At 48.3% G+C, this 21,822-nt stretch overlaps 1 protein-coding gene across 2 annotated transcripts in view; it reads left to right on the top strand.

Moving 5' to 3' along the window:
- Positions 1-3,413: 3,413 nt before the first annotated feature.
- Positions 3,414-21,822, top strand: part of LOC146822357 (uncharacterized) — a 58,115-nt gene continuing 39,706 nt past the window's right edge. Inside the window, exon 1 of one of the 2 annotated variants that reach the window (XM_085613446.1) lies at positions 3,414-3,565. The gene's annotated coding sequence lies outside the window, so the exon portion shown is untranslated. The remainder of the gene's footprint in view (positions 3,566-21,822) is intronic. The other variant, XM_085613445.1, reaches the window with a different exon arrangement.

Raw genomic sequence — 21,822 nt, 5'->3', positions numbered from 1 at the left:
ACCGTGCCACGCTCTTCTCCTTCTTCTGACCAGGCTCTTCTTTGGATGTGGTGTCCAGCCACCTGTCTCATGTTGCTCCACATGGACATTGCACTGGTCGCGTCTCTTGTGACGATTTTCCTTTTTCTGTTGCGGCCTACTGCAGTTCTGTTCTGTTGGTAGGACTTGCGTGTACCTCTTGGGGACTTCCCATGTCACCATCCCCTCCTCAGGGATGTCGCAGGGTCCCTCTTCTCTTTCCTTGAGAAGCTTCGTGCTTGCCCCGTCTTGCCGGCTGCTCCTTCCGGTTTTCCGGTGTGCTCGTCTGGACTGTTCACTCTGCATGAAGGGCTCCTTGCTTGCTGTGCGCTGTGACGTCCAGTCACGTGTCACTGTGCTGTTGGAGTGTCCGTTGCCGTGGCGGCCTGCCACGTGTGGTGTGCGACTCCTCTCTTGCTGTCTTGGGTCTCTGCCGACTCCGTCTTGAGGCAGTGCGAGGGAGGACACTGTTTCCTTCGGCCCACTGCGGGGCTTTGCTGGGGCGGTGGAGATATAGGGGATCTCCCTACAGCAGTGCTTCTTTCGTGGAGATGTCTCTATCTCCTGGGCGCCTGCCCGTGCTGGCAGGTTAATTGGCGTTCTCTTCTTTGCGCATCTGATGTAGTGCGCTTCGTCTTCTTCTGGGGCACTTTCCTGGCTGGCACTGGTGGCTATTCAGCACTGGGATAGGTGGCGCACTCTTCTCACTTGCGGTCGCGTAAGACAGCCACTGGGGGTTGCATGTTCAGTGTGTGTCTTTCTCGAGCCCATCGTGGGCTTGTAGCTTTTCTTCTTAGGGTTCCTCCACCGTGTCACCCTCTCCGTGGGGTACTTACTTCCTGCTTTGGGTAACCACTGTTGCCCCTGCGCTGCGGTCTTGTTCGCCTGGTGCGTCCCTGCGGTTTGTCACTTGTTCTTTCTAGCTGTGTGGTGGACGGTCACCACTCCAGTATGGCAGCTTTACGTGCACTCACTTTTGCACACCTGTAGATTTTTCTCCCTTGCGCTGCAATCAGCCGGTCTCCTGTTGCTGCTGGGTTTCCTTGGCTTGCTGCAAGCTTGTTTATTCCTGCATTGCTGCAGTACCCCAGGTGTCCACCAGATGACAGGGGAGCACCTTTCCAGGCACCGGCAATCTTTCCCTCTTTCTGGGCCTTTCCGGTGCTCTGCCTCCATGCAGCTTTGACGCTGGGATCAGAGCCTCAGTGGATGGGCTCAGGGCAACAGCCTCCTGCTGCCAGGCACTTGGTAAGTCCTATGCCTTTCATGCTGTGTGTGTGTCTTTTGTTGCTGCAGGCACCGGGACCACGTAGGAGTTTGGTTTACTTGGCTTTATGGATGCGTGTGCATTTGCATCACACAATCGGGTCACCTTTCCTGGAGACTCTTGCGTGTAGGCCTGGTAGCACTCTCTCCCCTTTTAGAGGCTGCATAGGGCCTCTCGCGACCTTCGCACTTATTTCCAATTTGCTCTCCCACGCGCTGCCGGCCACACGCTGACTTGACCTTACTCTCCCCGCCCCCCACAGCTCCTCGTTTCACACGCTGCCCGGGGCGGGGGAGGGTTGACGTCACTGTCTCTGCTCTACTCGTGAGTAGGGGGGGGCACACTACACCTTGGTAGTGGTTGGGGAGGGAGGTCGGGTTGTGTGAGGGCTCCGCTTTGCACCGGTGAGCCACGTTACAGTGCTGATCTCCTCGGCCGTAAGCATTCACCCTCCTCCTCTTGGGGGCATCTCGTGCTCTTCGCGCTTATTTCAAATCCGCGCTTCGATGCACCGCCGGCCACCCGCTGACTTGCCCTTGATTTTCCCCTGCGCTGGCCGCATGCAGTCAGTTTAAAACGTCCGGGGCCGCGCGCGGTCTCCTCTTTGTTCTCCCCGCCTCCGCAGCCTCACTCGACTTGCATGCTGCGCAGGAAGCCAGGAAGCGGGCAGGGAGACAGTGGACTCTCTGTGATGCGGCGGCTGCGGGTGGGCTCCGCTCTACAACTGTGAGCCGCTTATCCATCTGTCCCGCCCCCGCAGCAGGCCTCATCGTTTCTCGGCCCTGCGGGGGGGGGGGTGCTGGTGCCGCTTTCTTCGGCCATGCGCTGCCCGCCTTTCCTGCTGCCGCGGCGGGGTGGGCTCCCGCGGACCTCAACGCTCTCCGGGTGGGCCACGCTTGCTCTTGGGGAAATGAAGGCGCGCGGGGTGTGCTCCCGCTTGCTTCCCTTTACTTCCTCCCATGCGCTGCTCCTCACCTTCGGCCAGCGGGCCTCCTCCTCCACGCGGGTGGGCTCCACGTGGTTTACACCACTTGCGGGGGTCGCGGCCGATGCGGGTGGCCACCGATCGGTCCGCTCCTCTTCTGGGCACTTCCCAACGAGAAGGCTCGCAGCGACAGGCTCAACGGGGTCGGGGTGGGCACCCGACTTCCTCTTGCGGGGTGATAGCGTCGCGGCCGATGCGGGTGTGCTCCGCTCGGCTTGCTCTTCGTTCGGGGCAATTCCCCACCGGGGTCACGGCGGCAGGCTCATGAGGTGCGGGGTGGGCTCCCGGTCACCTCGTCAGCTTCCTGAAAGCTGACGAGGTGAAAGCTCATCGCATGCCCCTCGGACCGTTCGAGGTCCGGCGCCCTACGTGCTGAGGTTAGGTGCCGACTTCACGTGGCAGCTCTCTTCCCCTCGCCAGTCCTCCTTGGCCTCACGCTTCCCCCACCAGGACCAGGGGAGGCGAGGCCACCGCACACGTGGGATACGACCCACTCGTCGCCATTGTAGAGGGGTGGGGTGCTAGGCCCACATACTCCGATAAGGATCACACAGACACTGCATGTAGCGTTAGTAACTGGCCCAGGGCACGTGCGCCCGGCCTCTTTTATTAACACGGTCACCTGACTGGTGACGCCTGTGGTGGGTGGGTGTAAAGTGTGTTACATCACGGGCTGACCACTAGAATGTTTCCAGCAGGATACTACATAATGTATCTGTGTTGTCATATGATAACAACAAACTCACATTCCCCTACCGTGAAGGTACCGTGCTTAGCTTGATAGAGACACTAAGCACGGTACCTTAACGGTTCAGGGGACATCGTGCTGGTGTATCCTTTCTAATGGATATTTTTTCTATGTTTGATGGCAGCTATCATTTTAGAATCTATACGTTGACAGTAGGGGAACATATCTCTGTTTCTCTTTTAGAAATGACCTGGGCTCACTCACGCCTGTCAATCAGAGTGTGAGGGAGGCTGGTGCGGCGTGTTAGAAGATCTGCCTTAATGTATACAATGACATCTAAACGCTTATAGATTATTCCTTCATTGTTTCATCAAAACAAGCATTTTGCTATAGGCTCCGCCCCTTATCCCTCCGTCCTGCAATCTCCCATCATAGGTTTCAGTGGAGGTGATTGGAGGGGGTCTGGGGCTCCACCTCCCCCCTCCACTGAATGGAGCGCCTCTGACGTCACTGGTAATGGCGGGGCGACCACGCCAGCCCTGGATGCCAGACACAGACAGGCGAGTTATTTTCGCGTGAAGTGAGCGCGCCGTGTGATCTGCTGCAGGTGAGTTGTCGATGTGGGAGGGTTGGAGGCCGGGGAAGGTACTGAGTGACGGGGTTTTGTTCCCTTCTTCCGGTGACCGTGTAATTGTACCGTAGGGACCCGAGCTTCCGACTTTGGAGCTCTAGAGCTGGGAGACCAGGTTCGAGTCTCGGCGTCTGTTCCACATACTTGTGATTTTGGGTAAATCACATACCTTCCCGGCGCCTGGAAAAAAATGTGAATGTGCCCGTGTAATGTAACTGCAGGCCCGTCATCTCAAGGTGCCACAGTGATCTGAAAGGCACTGCAGAGACTTAGAACTGCCGAGTTTTCATTTAGGGGGCTTGAGGGAGGGGTGGGGGCAAAAGTGCCTCTTGGGTACTTCTCGGCACCAGGCCCCGCCCCCTCCTCAGGCCCCGCCTCCTCCTCACACAGTGATGTTTTGGCTCAGGTTGTCAGGCCAGTAATTGGCGCTCATGAAAAGCGCTCTAATACCTTCGGGCTGAGTTCACGCTGGATAAAAGTAATTAAAACAGGGGATTTTATTTTTTTCACGGCATCTCCCCGTGTGAAAGTAGGCCGTATGACGGCTGTTCTGACGTCCCTTCCCTCTCTCCCCTCTGCCTCCCTCCGCCTCCCTCCTACAGCTTCCTCTTTCTCCCCTCTCCCCTCCTCTCTCCCCTCTGCCTCCCTAAACCGGAAACAAGCATCCTGTGACCGGTAACACCCTTCATCAGCCAGGCAAAGTGAGCAAGGGACTCACATCTGGGCATACCCTGCCAACTTATCCAGAAACTTGGCAGTTCGGGCTGGACTGTTCCCATGAGGCACAGGGTCAGACTGATTTGCATATATCTGGATCTGAGCTGAGGTGGCGAAGTGAGCCAAAGAATGATGATGGATTCAACCCAGATCTGTGACTGGGGGTGAGTGTCTGAAAAGTTTCAGCGCTCCGTCCATCATCTTCTTGTGTTTGCGAAGTAGTTTTACCTCCTAAGTCACAATGACCATGAACTGCACACGCAGGCCCTGTCATGGCAGGCCTGAGACATGGCTAGGGGGCTACTTACGTGGGCCACACAATCAGTGCTGCGGGCCCACTAGTAACAATTAATTTATAGGCCCTGGGCACCTGTAGTGCACGTTATTAGGGACTTCTAAGCAAATCAAATATGCCAATTAGGTACAATCCAATGGTATAGTGATTTAGGGGAGAGAGTACCAGCACTTTAGCACTGATTAGCAGGTCTCAAGTGCGCAGAGTCCCAGAGACAGCAAAAATGGGTACAGAAAAGTGTGAGGGAGGCAGGCAAAATGTTGAGGGAGGACCACCCTAAGCCTGTCCGGTCGAACGCAGGGGTATTGTGGGTGAGGGTCATGCACGTGCTCTCGTCCAGTGAGCAAATGTGGGGTAAAGTGTTATTTTTTCCTCTGGAAGGGAGGTGGAGGGAGGGGTATGGGGGTGTCCAGAAGTGTGGATTTTTCTTTTTCGGTCACAGCCGACCACACAGCTGCTCAATACATCTTGGGGAGTGTTAGAAAGTTGCCTTGGGAATGCATCTGCCCCTGCTCGCTCGCCACATTTTCTGAGCAACACGAACAGCAGAGCAAGGGGCACTTTCACACTTCTTTGAAAGTGCAATTGTTCTGCAAAGCCAACAAAATCTGTGCAAACAACTACTTTTCATCTTGAGCCAAACCAATGTAAATAGGTTATTCTCCCATCTCCGTGAAAACCATGTAGTTTCCCCAGCTGGAAGTATAGTGCAGGGTTTAGAGGCAAAATGTGAAAGAGAATTTAGAGTTTCACTCACAGCAATAAACACATGCTAACCTTCCCATCCGCTGACGCGCTTTTTAGGTTGAGCCTAGGCAGCACGCATGCCCTGTTTGGAAGACCTGCTATAATCTCTATATAGAGTTTAATCCCACCTGCAACTTGCCATTGGTTCACTCCTATGTCCCTCTCCTTTGCTGTATCCTCATTGGTTGGTGCTCCAGATAAATCTGTTCTGTTTCTCGCTGAGGAGCACTGACCAAGGACAGTTTCCTTACGCTATGGATGTGTATATGTTCCTTTGGGAACTACTTGTTTTATTTACTACTTGTGTGATACTGTGTGTGCATCTAGTACACTACAGCGCATATTTCATCATCACAGTGTCTGCTTCATGGGCGTTTGCAGGGGGGGGCAAGGAGGGGAGCGTGCCCCCCTACCCTGGATCACCAGGCCGTGCAGGTGGTGACGTGGATGGTGCGGCTCAATTCAATTCAGATGCCTGGTTTCTTTTACTCATGCGCTCCTTAACTTGCCCCTCCCAGCCTCCCCAAGTCAGCCCCCACTGTCAACTATGAGGCAGCAGGCTCACACAAAATGATACAAGTAGTTACTTTAAGGTGCGAGAGGACGCGCCTTACGGTAACTACTTGTGTCATCATTGACAGCCCCCACAGTTATGTTTGTCTGTAGGGCCGTCAATATTAAGAGCGCGAGAAAGCACTTGTAATGATGGCCCTGCTTGATGAGCGGGACAACTGCTGCTGATCGGCAAGAGAGAAGGTCCGGGCCTGTCTGCTCCCACAGCTTGAAGTAAGCATAACCTCTCCTGTTTTCTGTCTAGCTCCTTACTTGCTGAAAACCGTGACTCCAAGAACTGGCTTCCCTCTCTTGCCGCTCCTTTACATCTTTCGTTCACCTTTGATATGGATCTAAAAAGGAAGTAATACTTTTGCTGGAAACGTCTTTTTCTGACATTTTTCTATTCCCAAGTGCAGTCTCGGGATGGAGAGAAAAAAATGGAAAAATACGAAAAATAACTAAATAAAGCAAGACAGAGTGGTCGCAAAGTAGCCATCTTTGGTTTTATTCACACCCAAACACATTAGCTCCACTTTACAGACTTTGCCAGTGAAGCACTACTTTCATTTTTTCTCGTCTTTGAATAGCATTGTTTTCCTCAGGTGAGGAAGTTCACCATTCCTGGAGGCAATGCGATATCTGGTTGATGCGTGGTGTCGAAAACGTTTAATGTGATCCTTATCAACAGTTTTCCTTTTATTAGTTTATAAAATGTGCGCTGCAGCTTTATGTTCATGACTGTGCTCTTTTAAAACCAGACTCCTTATGTTTTGTAAGGATTTAAGCAATGGACATTGAAACAGGTTTCTTCTGGGCCCTGTAGCCCTGTCCTTTGCTTTTCAAGTAAAAACCCTTGTTGATTTCTGAGTAGGGAGTGCGCAAGGGCCATCACTGAAGCTTTATTGACGTTCTTGCTTTTGGAGTTTGTTTACACCTTTTAGATACAAAATGTTGCTTAAATTAGCAGTGAGATTATGGCACGTTTTGCTCATTTTTTGGTATCCTCAAAGTGTCGGTATGATAAATCGTTCATTTAATTGGGGAAGTGCGTCTCGGGCTGTGTGAAATATTGGTACATAGAGGAATGCTATGTACGGTGCTTTATTAAGGGTAAGGGTTTCCGTTGGTTATGTGAAACTTGAGAGGAGGCTCATTGTGTGTTTGTGATTCAACTCTGCCTAGAAGTTGGTTTAGTACCTGTGGTGAGTGTGAAGTGAGCTAGCCCCCATTTAATGAACAGAAATAGGATTGTCGTTTTGCATTGGGGGGAGTGGGGGCAGTATAGAATGACTGACTTAATTGACAGCTCGTTGTGGTGGCATATTTGTGGGGTTTCGCTCTTTTCTGTGTGTGCTTTGGGGGTTATTTCTGAGAAGGCCCTCTTCGGGGAGTTGTGGCTAAAGCCACTTGTCTGGGCTATGTCTCTGGGAGTAATGTGCTGGTATTAAGTACCCCATGCCGTGGCATTGTTATTTTACCTTTTTGGCGGGGTCGATATTAATGTTTGGAAGAAATAAGTATTGGTGTGAGGCTCACCCTTTATGTGGGTCTTTGTTTGGGTGAACTGCAGAGCTTTGGTGACATTGGGGTGGTTGGGCACTGTCTGCGAATATACATTTTTCAGGGCAGTATCAGTCATATGTATAGGGTGACCAGATGACTCTCACCAGGGCACAACATTTCCAGTTTTGATTTGCCGAACCAGTGCATTTTGGGAGCTGTAGTCTAGGTTAATTTTATTCCAATCAATTGGTCTAACACACTAGCTAATAATGTAAAAGCAAAACCATGGTCAGGAAAAGTAATTCTCCCCGTAACTTCCAGGCATCTTGTCGCCTTAATTATATAGCAGCAATGGGCAGTGTCTCAGAAAGGAAGAACTCTTCCTTGGTGTATTTGAGAGATGTAGTTCTATTGAAGAAGTGTCTGCAAAGAGCTATATTTCTGTTGGGATCTGTGTGATGTGTCACTATTTTGAACAAAATGTAACCTCAAGCTCCATAGGAGCATTGTCGGTGTGAAGTGCAGCTCTTTAGGCAGGAATGGGTGTGGAGACTATGCATGTGTGTGTGTGCAATGGTGTCAACATGGGGTGTGCATATTTGAAGCCACTGTTCTTGGGCGAGCACCTGGAGAAGTATCTCTTTGGGATCAAGCTAATTGGCTCGTCATTGAAGGACGAAAAGGAGCAATGAAAACAGCACAGGCAAACTTTAAAGTTGAATTAAGTTTGTGTTATTATTGAGACAAGAAAAAACTAAAAATAATTCCCCACCCCTTTAGGTTTTTAAACAAATAGAATGGTCAATGAAAAGCTAATACATCATACCATTACCATCTACTATGCAATAAGCTAGCCTGTATTTGACTCTCGGCTATCTCTCTCACCACTTTACCTAGTTCTTTGGGTTCTAGGCCCTGGCCAGTTTGCATTGTCGTATTGGTCTCCTCTTAGTCCTACCAGACACCTTCTTCACACTGATCTTTTAGTCCTTTCTTAAACTTACCGGTATCAGGCCAGCACTGCCATATCTCGGGGATTCCAGGTTATATGATGTCTGACCCGGACCCTCTAGACAAATTAAGAGGTAGAATGTTCACTTGAATGGTTACCCCACCCCCATTTTCTGCAAACTGGAAGCAACTGTATTCGTCTATCTCCACCTTTGGTCATCTCTCATCGATCCCCAGCAAGTCTTACTTGATATGATTTATTGCTTCCCGACCTGCCTCTTTAGCTGATTACTTTTCTCCTAAATGTTTGTTAGCCATGAACATTTGTGTCCTAGCTTTAGCAACACCAGAAGGAACTGGGGCTACCACGTAACCCCCCCTCATCCCCCCACCCCCATCTACAGTACTTTTTTACTCTCACCGCATCACCTTTTTATGAAGTTGTAGAAATAAAAACCTTTTAAGGGGTTCACTGATGCACCTGGTCCTTAAACCAACAAAGAAGAGATTGGCACGGAAGCTGTAATATCAAAATAATGCATTTATTAACCTCACATGAGGGAGACTGCGTCATACAGTACCCTCGGGCCGATGTATGAGACAGTCTAAGGAGTACAGAGAACAGGGGCATTTTATGGCCAGTTTATTGCTGAGTTAGCATGAAGACTCAAACATACAAGTGTGCACAAAAATACATATAAGGATACATAAGAATTGCTTAGCTAACAGAGTGGGAGGAGAGACTAAACGGCTTACATCAGTAAGAATAGCCTGACAGACACATGCTGGAACAGGGGTATTGGCAGCTATAGGTCTTTTTGAGCATGTGCAAGGCTCTGGCTCAGTGCTGAAGGAGTTAACTATATCACATGACACAAGCAGAATACAAGGGCAGTCAACAGTGAAGAGGGAGAAAGCACATGGCGAGCACATGGCTAACTAAAATGGCTGTCAGAAAACAAAATGGCTAAAGCTGATGCTAACAGCCCTTTCAGCTAGTTTCCACAGACGGCCGTTTAAGCATTGGCTGAAGACATTCCGCTATGATCTAGAAGGAATATAGGAGATATTTTGCACATTTATTCTCCTAAATTAATATCTTTATCCATTGCTAGGTGGGCGTTTTTCATTCTAAATATTGTTAAGCGGGCATATATAAGGTATAGCCAGAAGCAAAAAGGAAACGGAGCATTGGGTCATAATTAACATACAGATAGCAGGAGAGAGTAATGACTATTATTACAAACAGAACTATCCATATTTTTCAACCCCAAGCAGAAAGCAAATTCCAAAACCATCCAGTCCAATTCTATGTAAAAAACATTTTCAGTACTGTCAGGAATGGTGGGAATCAGAAATACCTGTTCGTTATTGTTCTCATGTCAGTCCACAACAGGAGTAACCAGAGACACGATAAAGTTTAAAATGTTTATTTTATAAACTACGTGTCCTAAGATGCAGTACTTTGGCTAACATAAGCAGGCACATGATTAAAAATAAAACCATCAGCATTGTTACAATACCATAGAAAATGAAGGGAGAAATCATATTATAAATGACAGTGGAATACAGCCACCTTCCCTTAATTAGTAAGCTAATATTATTAGACTAATAGAAGGTCTCTAGTTTTTAATGGGGAACCCCATACCGTAAAGATCAGCTTAGTTGAATCACATCACAGGATCAGCTTTGCTCTGCTCCTGGGAAAGTTCTTCTCCAGAATGTGTGTAAAGCATGCAGACTGCAATATTAAAAACACTCGACTTTCAGGTATTTGCAGTTGTGTGCGTGTTATGGCTAAATAGTGGGCCGATCAACCTGAACTCAAAAACATGCATTGTCTGGCGACACAGACTGTTTTTTTGCACAATGTTCAGACCAAGGTCGCAGCGCACGTCTAGGGATGTGAACAACAGACAGTTCTCATGTGAAGAAAAAGCAAGCAAGCAGTTTTCAAACAATAACATGTGTCTGCAGTGTCGTGTGCAAAAGCAGCAAAAGTGGCAAGATGGCTTTCTAACATCTAACATGCTTATGCTAACATAGCAATGTATGTGTCTAAATCGCTGCCTTCACTACACTGCATATGACCTACAAACGCTACTACCCCTTGATAATGTTATTCAATAGGATAAACCCCACCTGCATATCTCCTACACTTGTATTATGTCTCAAGAAAACAGTGATATCCCCATGTGCTCATAACAGAATATGCAATATTTTCTGTTGCTAATGTTACCTAAAACATTACTTATAGTGATGTACCCTACAGTGTGAGAATCAGGATACTTAATTAATATAAAGAAATCAGTTGATTAAAAAACACTCCAACATTACAAGCTCCCATAGTGTAATGTAGAAATCACATACTGTCACAGTGGCTCCCTGCATGGAAATTAAACGTTCAGTAGGGCTGGTCAGTTCTAAAAACAGACCGTGGCCTCTGACCCTTAAACCTGTTGTCCCCTGTCTGAGAAGGGCTACGCCATGCAGACTTTCCAATTCAAAGCAACTCTGGAGAATCACAGCTGAAAGGTAGTCCGGTTTCGTACCTGTTTGCCAATAGTTTAAAGGTAGGATAATAACTTCTGTTGGTTTCTTTATACTTATTTTCATTTGTGTGCAGTGTGTGGTGTGCTGTCTAGCAGTATAGAGGTCCGCTGTTCGTTCTGTACTTGCATGTGTGCACTACTGAAACCTGAGATCAGTTTGAGAACTGCAAAACACACAAGATGATGGACGGAATGTTGCACAATGGCAAAACATTCACCCCCAGTCACAGATCTGGGTTTAATCCATCGTTATTTTGCTCACCACGCCACCCCAATTCAGACATGGCCATATGCAAATCAGTCTTGACCCTGTGCCTCATGGGAACAGTCCAGCCCGAACTGCCAAGCCATGTCTTCCCTGGACCGGAATCAAGCATCCTAGGACCGGTTTCTGGCTATCAGCCGTCATCAGCCAGGATAGCTTGACTCCAGTGGCGTAGTGAGCACGGGACCCACGTCTGGGCATACCCTTCCCACATAGGGTGAACAGCAAAACACACAAGATGATGGACGGAATGTTGCACAATGGCAAAACATTCACCCCCAGTCACAGATCTGGGTTTAATCCATCGTTATTTTGCTCACCACGCCACCCCAATTCAGACATGGCCATATGCAAATCAGTCTTGACCCTGTGCCTCATGGGAACAGTCCAGCCCGAACTGCCAAGCCATGTCTTCCCTGGACCGGAATCAAGCATCCTAGGACCGGTTTCTGGCTATCAGCCGTCATCAGCCAGGATAGCTTGACTCCAGTGGCGTAGTGAGCACGGGACCCACGTCTGGGCATACCCTTCCCACATAGGGTGAACAGCAAAACACACAAGATGATGGACGGAATGTTGCACAATGGCAAAACATTCACCCCCAGTCACAGATCTGGGTTTAATCCATCGTTATTTTGCTCACCACGCCACCCCAATTCAGACATGGCCATATGCAAATCAGTCTTGACCCTGTGCCTCATGGGAACAGTCCAGCCCGAACTGCCAAGCCATGTCTTCCCTGGACCGGAATCAAGCATCCTAGGACCGGTTTCTGGCTATCAGCCGTCATCAGCCAGGATAGCTTGACTCCAGTGGCGTAGTGAGCACGGGACCCACGTCTGGGCATACCCTTCCCACATAGGGTGAACAGCAAAACACACAAGATGATGGACGGAATGTTGCACAATGGCAAAACATTCACCCCCAGTCACAGATCTGGGTTTAATCCATCGTTATTTTGCTCACCACGCCACCCCAATTCAGACATGGCCATATGCAAATCAGTCTTGACCCTGTGCCTCATGGGAACAGTCCAGCCCGAACTGCCAAGCCATGTCTTCCCTGGACCGGAATCAAGCATCCTAGGACCGGTTTCTGGCTATCAGCCGTCATCAGCCAGGATAGCTTGACTCCAGTGGCGTAGTGAGCACGGGACCCACGTCTGGGCATACCCTAGAAGGTCTCTAGTTTTTAATGGGGAACCCCATACCGTAAAGATCAGCTTAGTTGAATCACATCACAGGATCAGCTTTGCTCTGCTCCTGGGAAAGTTCTTCTCCAGAATGTGTGTAAAGCATGCAGACTGCAATATTAAAAACACTCGACTTTCAGGTATTTGCAGTTGTGTGCGTGTTATGGCTAAATAGTGGGCCGATCAACCTGAACTCAAAAACATGCATTGTCTGGCGACACAGACTGTTTTTTTGCACAATGTTCAGACCAAGGTCGCAGCGCACGTCTAGGGATGTGAACAACAGACAGTTCTCATGTGAAGAAAAAGCAAGCAAGCAGTTTTCAAACAATAACATGTGTCTGCAGTGTCGTGTGCAAAAGCAGCAAAAGTGGCAAGATGGCTTTCTAACATCTAACATGCTTATGCTAACATAGCAATGTATGTGTCTAAATCGCTGCCTTCACTACACTGCATATGACCTACAAACGCTACTACCCCTTGATAATGTTATTCAATAGGATAAACCCCACCTGCATATCTCCTACACTTGTATTATGTCTCAAGAAAACAGTGATATCCCCATGTGCTCATAACAGAATATGCAATATTTTCTGTTGCTAATGTTACCTAAAACATTACTTATAGTGATGTACCCTACAGTGTGAGAATCAGGATACTTAATTAATATAAAGAAATCAGTTGATTAAAAAACACTCCAACATTACAAGCTCCCATAGTGTAATGTAGAAATCACATACTGTCACAGTGGCTCCCTGCATGGAAATTAAACGTTCAGTAGGGCTGGTCAGTTCTAAAAACAGACCGTGGCCTCTGACCCTTAAACCTGTTGTCCCCTGTCTGAGAAGGGCTACGCCATGCGGACTTTCCAATTCAAAGCAACTCTGGAGAATCACAGCTGAAAGGTAGTCCGGTTTCGTACCTGTTTGCCAATAGTTTAAAGGTAGGATAATAACTTCTGTTGGTTTCTTTATACTTATTTTCATTTGTGTGCAGTGTGTGGTGTGCTGTCTAGCAGTATAGAGGTCCGCTGTTCGTTCTGTACTTGCATGTGTGCACTACTGAAACCTGAGATCAGTTTGAGAACTGCCCTGGGTGGCAGAACTGCTTTTAAAAAGTACATTTTGCCCAAATTCGACTTTGGTGGTAGGGGCACTTAAAAATGGATAACCTACAATGTTGTGGCATATTAGGGACCCCTTACTAAATCCTAATGTCGTCACGGAAACCCCCCAAAAAAAGGATGACGCACCATTTATTATCCCCGTGACAGCAGCCTCCGAGCAGACAGCTTTCAACAGCTGCAAAAAGAAAGGAGAAAGGCTCTCTTTCTGGTGCTGAAATGTAAGCATAGTTCAGTCTGTTTAAAACTCGGGCATTGCAAGCTAGCACAAATCTATCGTCTTTTAATGTCGTGTTTATTTCAGCTACAACCAATTCACTCACATGATGTGAATGCCTTTTAATATTAATATATAAGGATAATACTGTAACATTTTGTATGGAGTCCTAGTTATGCAAAGCAAACAATTTTGTTTTTTTCTTTCTATGAGGCCTATTTTTTCATTTGAGAGTTAATTCTAATTTATCTTTATCATTGTGGCAATTTTACACACATCTATAGTTTGTTACTGTTTTACTTTTAATGGTAGCGTGCAGCTATGTAGCAAATGTTACATAATTAATTCCTTGAATTTTAATGACATTTACATAACAGAATGACAACAACATACCAAATTGAACTAATTCCAGACATTTTCAAGAAGGGGGTCATACACTCATAACACACAATACAGCGCGCTTAAGGCTAGCCATTCTTACACAAAGAGCGCAATCGCTACTCACTCACACAAGTACCACCGGTGTCAAACCACAAACCACATAGACATTCAAACACACAATCAACCCACAAATCAACACTTAGGACAAAAACAAGAGACAGCCCACAGACTGTACTCAAACCAAACCATTTGTAAATACTAATTGTAATTCATATTTACAAAAAGAGCTCTCAAAAAAAGTACAGAGATTACACCAAGAGAAATAGACAGCCAAAAGACTGCCGTGTTAAAAAGCACAGGCGCAAGCCTCAGACCTTTTTCAAAAATAAACCAAATTTCTAGTTTGGCTGGCAGAACACTCAAAAGCGCTCTGCATATCACCACTTATGAATATTACTAAGTGCACAGATCCGGATCCTTTGTATACATATATATATATCTTGTTCCATGGTGTACTAGTCACCATAGAAGAAATACCTTTTTTCTATACCTAAACCAAGTTAGGTATCCCCTCTAGGGGAATCAGCTGAGTACTTTCTAAATCCATATTGGTACCTCCAAAACAGCAACACTTTCTACGAAGTGTGCTAGAAACAGGCATGCCAAAAATATTGTAGCATATACAATATTATACACCAAGTGACACTTAACACAATGTGTGCAGTTCAAATTTTCAAAATCGGAGAAAAATCTCCTCATTACCTGCCCTCGTTAGCTGCAGCAAACAATCAAACAAACAAAATCTTGGCCAAGCTAATTCCAAATGTCAACCTTTCCAAACTAAAGTCTCCAGCTTCCAGCTGCCAAGTTCTACATGAACTTACGGTCGTTTAAAAATACTCACGCCAAAGAAGTTCTCAGTCGGGAGCGGCAAACACTTGGAGGGTCAGATCAGGGAAACCAGAAACACATGGGTTTGCAAAGACCAAGAATCTCCGTGCGCAGGGTACCTCCTCAGTAGATTCCTGTCCTATCATCCTCAGTAGTTTCCTGTCTCCCGTCAAGACCACTCCCTTGCATAGCCGCTTCGTCGATGAGCCCCACGTACGGCGCTGTTTTGTAGGAATAAAAACCTTTTAAGGGGTTCACTGATGCACCTGGTCCTTAAATCAACAAAGAAGAGATTGGCACGGAAGCTGTAATATCAAAATAATGCATTTATTAACCTCACATAAGGGAGACTGCGTCATACAGTACCCTCAGGCCGCTGTATGTGACAGTCTAAGGAGTCCAGAAAACAGGGGCCTTTTCTGGCCAGTTTATTGCTGAGTTAGCATGAAGACTCAAAAACAGGCAGTAAAAGTGTGCACACAAATACATATAAGGATACATAAGAATTTTTTAGTCAACAGAGTGGGAGGAGAGACTAAACTGCTTACATCAGTAAGAATAGCCTGACAGTTACATACTGGAACAGGGGTATTGGCAGCTACAGGTCTTTCTGAGCATGTGCAAGGCTGTGGCTCAGTGCTGAAGGAATGAACTATTATTTATTTATTTTTTTATTGGCATTTTCCAAAGAAATGACATACAAAGAGGAAAAAAAACCCAGAGAAAAAAGGAACAGGCAGTCATGATCATAAGTTACATAACCTGTGGTAGTACAAAGAGCACACATTAAGCAATAGGAATATCTACAATGGCTAGTACATGTCTAACGACTAACCCATGGTATGCAACCACATTTACGCTGCCGTTTTCGACCTAACGGCAAGTGTCATGAACATGCAGTGATTATCATCATGTGCAGTGGTACTGTACAACATAGTTAGGCTTAGGAGGCAGCGCTAATCATGTCCTTTGGCCCTACAGTACCTATGATGTCTGTGGAGGCGAAGTGTTAGGCTCCTGTGAACGCTGTAGGTATGCTAACAGGGGTTGCCAAATGTCCACCGGTCTAGAAGCGGGCAGCTGCAATTGAGCATATGTATCGCTGGTAGTGTTGCAATAAGTCATGCTGTGCAACCATGTGTGGAGTGTGGGGCTAGTTTTACCTGCCCACCTAAGGGCCACCTCGCGTTTGGCTAGCAAAAGCACTATCGCTACAAAGCGACGCCGGGACTTGGAGAGGTCATGGACATACCCCAATAGGACAAGGAGAGGCGATGGTGCTATGTCCATTTCAACCATCTTAGACATCTCACTTAAAATCGATGTCCAGTAAACCTCCAACTTGGGACATGTCCACGTCATATGGGCAAAGTTCGCCTGCGGGGCATTACATTTCGGGCAGGCATCAGACCGCGCTGGGTCAATGCGGTGTAGCTTACTGGGGGTAAGATATACACGCCGCAGAAACTTACATGTTTCAGCGAGACTTTTCGTGTTTGCTCACAGCAACGTCGCCATTGAAGGTCAGTTAAGTGATGTCCAAGATCACCCTCCCAGGCAGCCCTCACCGCCGTGTCTCTACTTGGTAGTCGTTCTATTGCCCCCTTGCACAGTCTAGCAACCAAGTGATTCCCATCTCCGCTAATAATCCCAGTCAGAAGATGAAATTCAGTGGGCGCCAATGGGTAGCTCTCAATGCAGGCCTCAGGCCGATAGTATGGGATCCGGAAATCCATGTTATACCAGTGCCGAGCAAAACTGGCCTGGGCAACCAAATAGTAAATGTGCAAGTTCGGTACGCCACAACCACCTCTCTCATATGGTAGCACCAAGGTGTCCCATCCAACTCGAGGCTGTCTCCCACACCAACCTCCCAAGCAAAGTGCGCAGTCTGGTAAAAAAACTGTTATAGAGAGGGATTGGGATGTTCGTAAAAAGATACAGAAACTGCGGCAACACCACCATTTTTATTAGGGCTATTCGGCCTGCCATGGACAGGGGGAGCCGCAACCATCGTTCCACGTTGCTTTCGAGCATCTCGACCGCCGGGCCATAGTTCAACTGCAAGACACGATCCCGGTCCCTATGGATATGGACACCTAGATACTTGACCGAGTCGTCACTCCAAGTTAATGGGTAGTCCCCCGTTCTGGCGCAAACCGCATCGGTAAGCGGGAGTACCTCTGATTTACCCCAATTAATGTGTAAACCTGACATGGTGCTATATCTAGTAACCTCGCCAAGCAGCGGTGGTAAGTTTTCATCAGGGCGCCGCACATAAAATATTATGTTGTTGGCATAGAGTGTGAGCAACAACGGTCCCGTCTTGAATTGTAAACCACGGTGGCTGTGCTTGCTCTGTAAATGGCGCACCAACGGGTCTAGCGCCAGTATAAAAAAAGGGGGGAAAGGGGGCATCCCTTCCGCATCCCACGGGTAAGAGGGAATGCCCTAGTCCGTGTGCCATTGAGGTGGATGCAGGCCGTCGGGTGGGTGTACAACAGTCTGATCACCGCGAAAAAACGTTCGGGGATCCCCAGGGCGCGAATGGTGGCATAAAGGAATGGCCATTCCAGTGAATCGAACACCTTTTCGGCGTCCAGCAGCACCGCTACAGCTGGTAAAGTCGGTTCAATCCTGTTAAGAGTGGTAAACAGTGTGCGTGTGTTCAGGGCCGTGGATTTGTGCGGAATAAAGCCCGATTTCTCCTGGGAGATGTGTTGCTCAATAATCAATGCAAGCCTGATGGCAACTACTTTAGCAAGGATTTTATTCTCAAAGTTTAATAGTGACAAGGGCCTGTATGCGGAGCAGTTCAAATGGTCTCTACCGGGTTTAGGTATTAGAATTATGACCGCTTCACTTAGAGTGGGCGGAAGTATCCCCTTATCCACTGCCTCCTGGAAAACGTCAATAAGATGGGGGGCTAACAGATCTTTATACTTTTTATAGAAACAGCCCGTAAAACCGTCCAACCCAGGTGCTTTAGTGCCACCAAGCGCGTCAATGGCATCCGAAATCTCGCCCTCCGTGAAGGGTTCAGCCAGGAACTCCTGATGTGACTTGCCCAACCAGGAGAGGGAAACCTCGTCAAGGTACTCCTGGCAGTCTTCCAGGGTCGAGTCAGTCCTAGAGGTGTATAGTTCCATACAATATTTCAGCACCTCATGCAACACCCCCACATTCCCGGTTATCCGCTCCCCGGAGTCCCCAGTCAATGCAGCTATGTGTGTGGGTTTACAAGTGCGTTGCATCAATCGTGCCAGTGTCCAACCGGGCCGTTCTCCCTCCCCGTACCTACGAGCTATGGCGTATTTACCCAGAAAATTGGCTTCTCTGTCCGCTGCTTCATTGAACTCAGCTAGCAGTGTAGCGCGCCTGAGCGTATCAGGGGAGTCCAGTGCACATGTGCTACTGTCAAGCTCCCGAAGTTTGGTCTCTACCTGCGCAAGTGTGAGGCGAAGCGACCGGAGCACACCAGCATGTTTAGAAATGCAAATACCCCTAACGTATGCCTTGAACGCCTCCCATAGGTTGGCCTTGGAGTCAACGGTACCCACGTTCAATTGGAAGTATTCCATGATAGCTTCTCCCAGTTCAGTGGCAAAAACAGAGTCTCGTAGGGCCATGTCCGGAAATCACCAAGTGCGCTCCAATCCCCAGCCCTTGGAATCCGTAAGTGTACCAGTATCGGGGAATGGTCGGGCAATGTACGCGGCAAATGCTTAACATCCTTGAGCCAAAGTAACGCGGCTGCCGAAAGGCACCAATAGTCAAGGCGCGTCCACGTGTTATGGGGTGCAGAGTAGTGCGTGTATCCTAAGTCGCTGCCAGAGTGGTAGCACCAGGCTTCTACCAGATCCAATTGTTCGAGGACACCCCACAGGGCGCGCCACGCACGTGATTTAGTGGCTGTGGTGCATGAAGTACTATCCAGCTCCGGGTTAAGGGTCAAATTAAAATCACCTCCCAAATATATATAATCTGCCCCCATGCTAAGAATATGTGAATAAACGTTGTTCAAGAACTTAGGGTCCTCTACGTTCGGGGCATAAAGAGGTCTCAAAACCTGGCTGTTCTCCCAACAGGTCTGCCAGTAGTTTTGTTTTCTTTTTGTTTATCTTTCAACCTGTTTTTAGTTGTGTTGTGTTAGTCCGAAGTCTGTTCCCCTTACCTAAAAGCGCCGGGACACTCTTTTTGAGTAACCGTTGCGCTATACAAAAGAATAAATAACATAACATAACATAACAAAAAGAACAGAGTGCTCCAGCATGCGGCCCTTAACCAACACATACCTCCCACCCTCATCCCTGTATACCTCATCCTCATGAAGGGCAGTCTCTTGTGGATGAGCACAGCCACTCCTCGGGCATAGGCGCTATAACCAGCAAAATATCTATGGGATCCCCAGGCAGCAGCAACTAATGGGGTGAAATTTGTAGTCAGATGGGTCTCCTGCAGTTAGGCGACATCCACCTGGTTGCGCTGTAAATAATTTGTCACTAGCTTACATTTACGGGCGTTAAGACCTCGGACATTCCAAGATATCAGAGACACATCAGCCATAGTCCACTGCAAAGAGAGTAAATAACTTTCCTATTCGCACAATAGGTGTGCTAAGCCGCAAGGTGTACATAATACCACATATAGCATGCAAATTTGACCGACTGTCCCAAACCCCACCCGCCCCCCACCCATCCACCCCACCATATGTGGGGAGAAGGACCCCATCCCACATCACAACTTCAAAATATAACTGCAAACCAAAAATCCCAGCAATGAACCCCCAAGACAACAAATAAATGTGCATCCGCACGTGGGAGGTGGCAACACCCCGCCATAACCCCATACCATATCATAACAGAACAACATAGTCACACATCTGTGGCGGCACAACATGTGGTGCCAGCAAGCGTTACTAGGAGGAGCTTCAACAAAAATTGTAACGTGGTGAGCAATGTCTACAGCTAAAATAGAGGAGCACAACAGATGGAGCTAATCGGTACCAAACAGGTCCGCACTTGCTCCTGAATTCGGAATGCCCTGAGAGTGTGAGGGAGATGCACCAGAGTTCTTCTTCGCAGCGTTTGCATATTGGTGGCAAACTCCTGGGCCTCATGGGGGGTGTCAAAAACCCGAGACCGTCCATCCACATCCACCATTAGACGCGCAAGGTACAGCATTCCGTAGCGCAGGCCAAGCTTCCGCAGTGCAATCTTGACCCCCGCATATTTCCAGCGCGCCTCCTGCACCATCGCTGTGAAATCGGGGAAGAGGGAGATGGTAGAGCCCTGCCAGTTCAGTTGCCCCTTTTCTCTGGCCAACCGCAGTGCAGCATCCCTGTCCATAAATTTCAAAAGGCGAGCTAAAATCGGGCGTGGAGGACACCCCGGATTCGGTCGAGGCCCCTGGATGCGGTGCGCATGTTCTACAACAAAAGTATCGGTGAATGACTCCCTGCCAAAGAGTTCCGTGAGAAGTTTTTCAACAAACAGATCCAACCTGCCAGTGCTTGTCGACTCAGCCACTCCCGTAATGCGGATATTATTCCTGCCCCCCCGGGCCTCCAAATCCTCATTCTTCATTGCCACCGTTTTAAGGAGCCTCTCCATCCTCTCATACTTTTTGGCAGTTTGGGCCGCACCATCCTCCAGGTCTGAGTTTCTACTGTCTGCCACTGTCAGACGCCCCTCATGTTTATCCAACCGGGCCCCCATCGCATCCAGATGCCGGTCGAGGGCATCAAATCTGGTGTCGAGGGCCTTGAATCCTGCCCGCAGCTCAGCCAGGAGACCCTCCGTGCCCGCCGCCGCCATCGCAGGAACCTCGCCGCCCTCCGCCATGATAGACTGTTGCGCAGCTGTGCTGGGCCCCAAAGCTTTGAAAGGGAGTGTACTCCGTCGGGGTTCCTTACGCCCTATACCCCCTGTACCGGCTGCACAGCGTGAGGAGGGGCGACTAGAAGCAGTACCACGAGTCAGCCACCGGCCACTGTGGTCTCCGATACGTAGAGGACCAAGACGAGGCAGGGTCGCAGTCCCCTGGGCAGCTATCACGCTGTCAGTCACCCCTGCAGCACCCAGAGCGACCAACGGTAGGGGAGGACAGAGGCCCGAGCTGTGTGGCACCAATAGGCAGCACATCCGAACAAACATAGGCTCCACAGGCGAGCAATGACGCAGTGCTAGAAAGAAGGTGCAGGGCATCCACACAGGCCAAACACAGGGCGAGGCACCAGTACCTTCACTATAGGCAGCAGTGGTGACGGGCTTCAACGGGGGCCTTGAAGAACCTAGACCTTAGGGGCCTGGCAGCGCAGGGTACGCCTTAAACTCCTGGGTTCACCTGCTTTGTCGAACAGAGACACGGGACACTCCGTTAGGCGTAGAAGATAAGGTTTATTAGCTGCAGCTAAGTACAGTTGTCCCAGAAGTACACTCTGTATGTTCTTAGGAGACTGCCGCTTTACTTTGTTGTGCACAATCTTTTATAGTACACATATTCGCAAAGAACACTCCCAATGCATACAGGGTTAACCAATGAAAGACATGTGAAAACAAGATTTAAGTAACTCAAATAAGCCTTTCTTACAACTGTTTTTGTCACCTTTCCCCACAAGTTAATCAGTGTTAGTGTTTATAATTCGACTTGCAGGTGACAGGACACATTTGTATGCCCCGAAGGACAGTTGCGAAATGAGAGAATACGAGTAAAGAATAGCGAAGGCCAGAGGATAAGATAAAGTAGAAAGATTGGTGTGAACCAACAGATAGTCGAGACAGGGATCAGTCAAACCAGACTAGTATTAGTGGAGAGACCCTGACACCAGCTCTAAACAGAGGCA

Source organism: Triturus cristatus, chromosome 6 (assembly GCF_964204655.1).
Source record: "Triturus cristatus chromosome 6, aTriCri1.1, whole genome shotgun sequence".
Taxonomy (NCBI): domain Eukaryota; kingdom Metazoa; phylum Chordata; class Amphibia; order Caudata; family Salamandridae; genus Triturus; species Triturus cristatus.
This window is presented reverse-complemented; position numbering and strand designations above follow the sequence as displayed.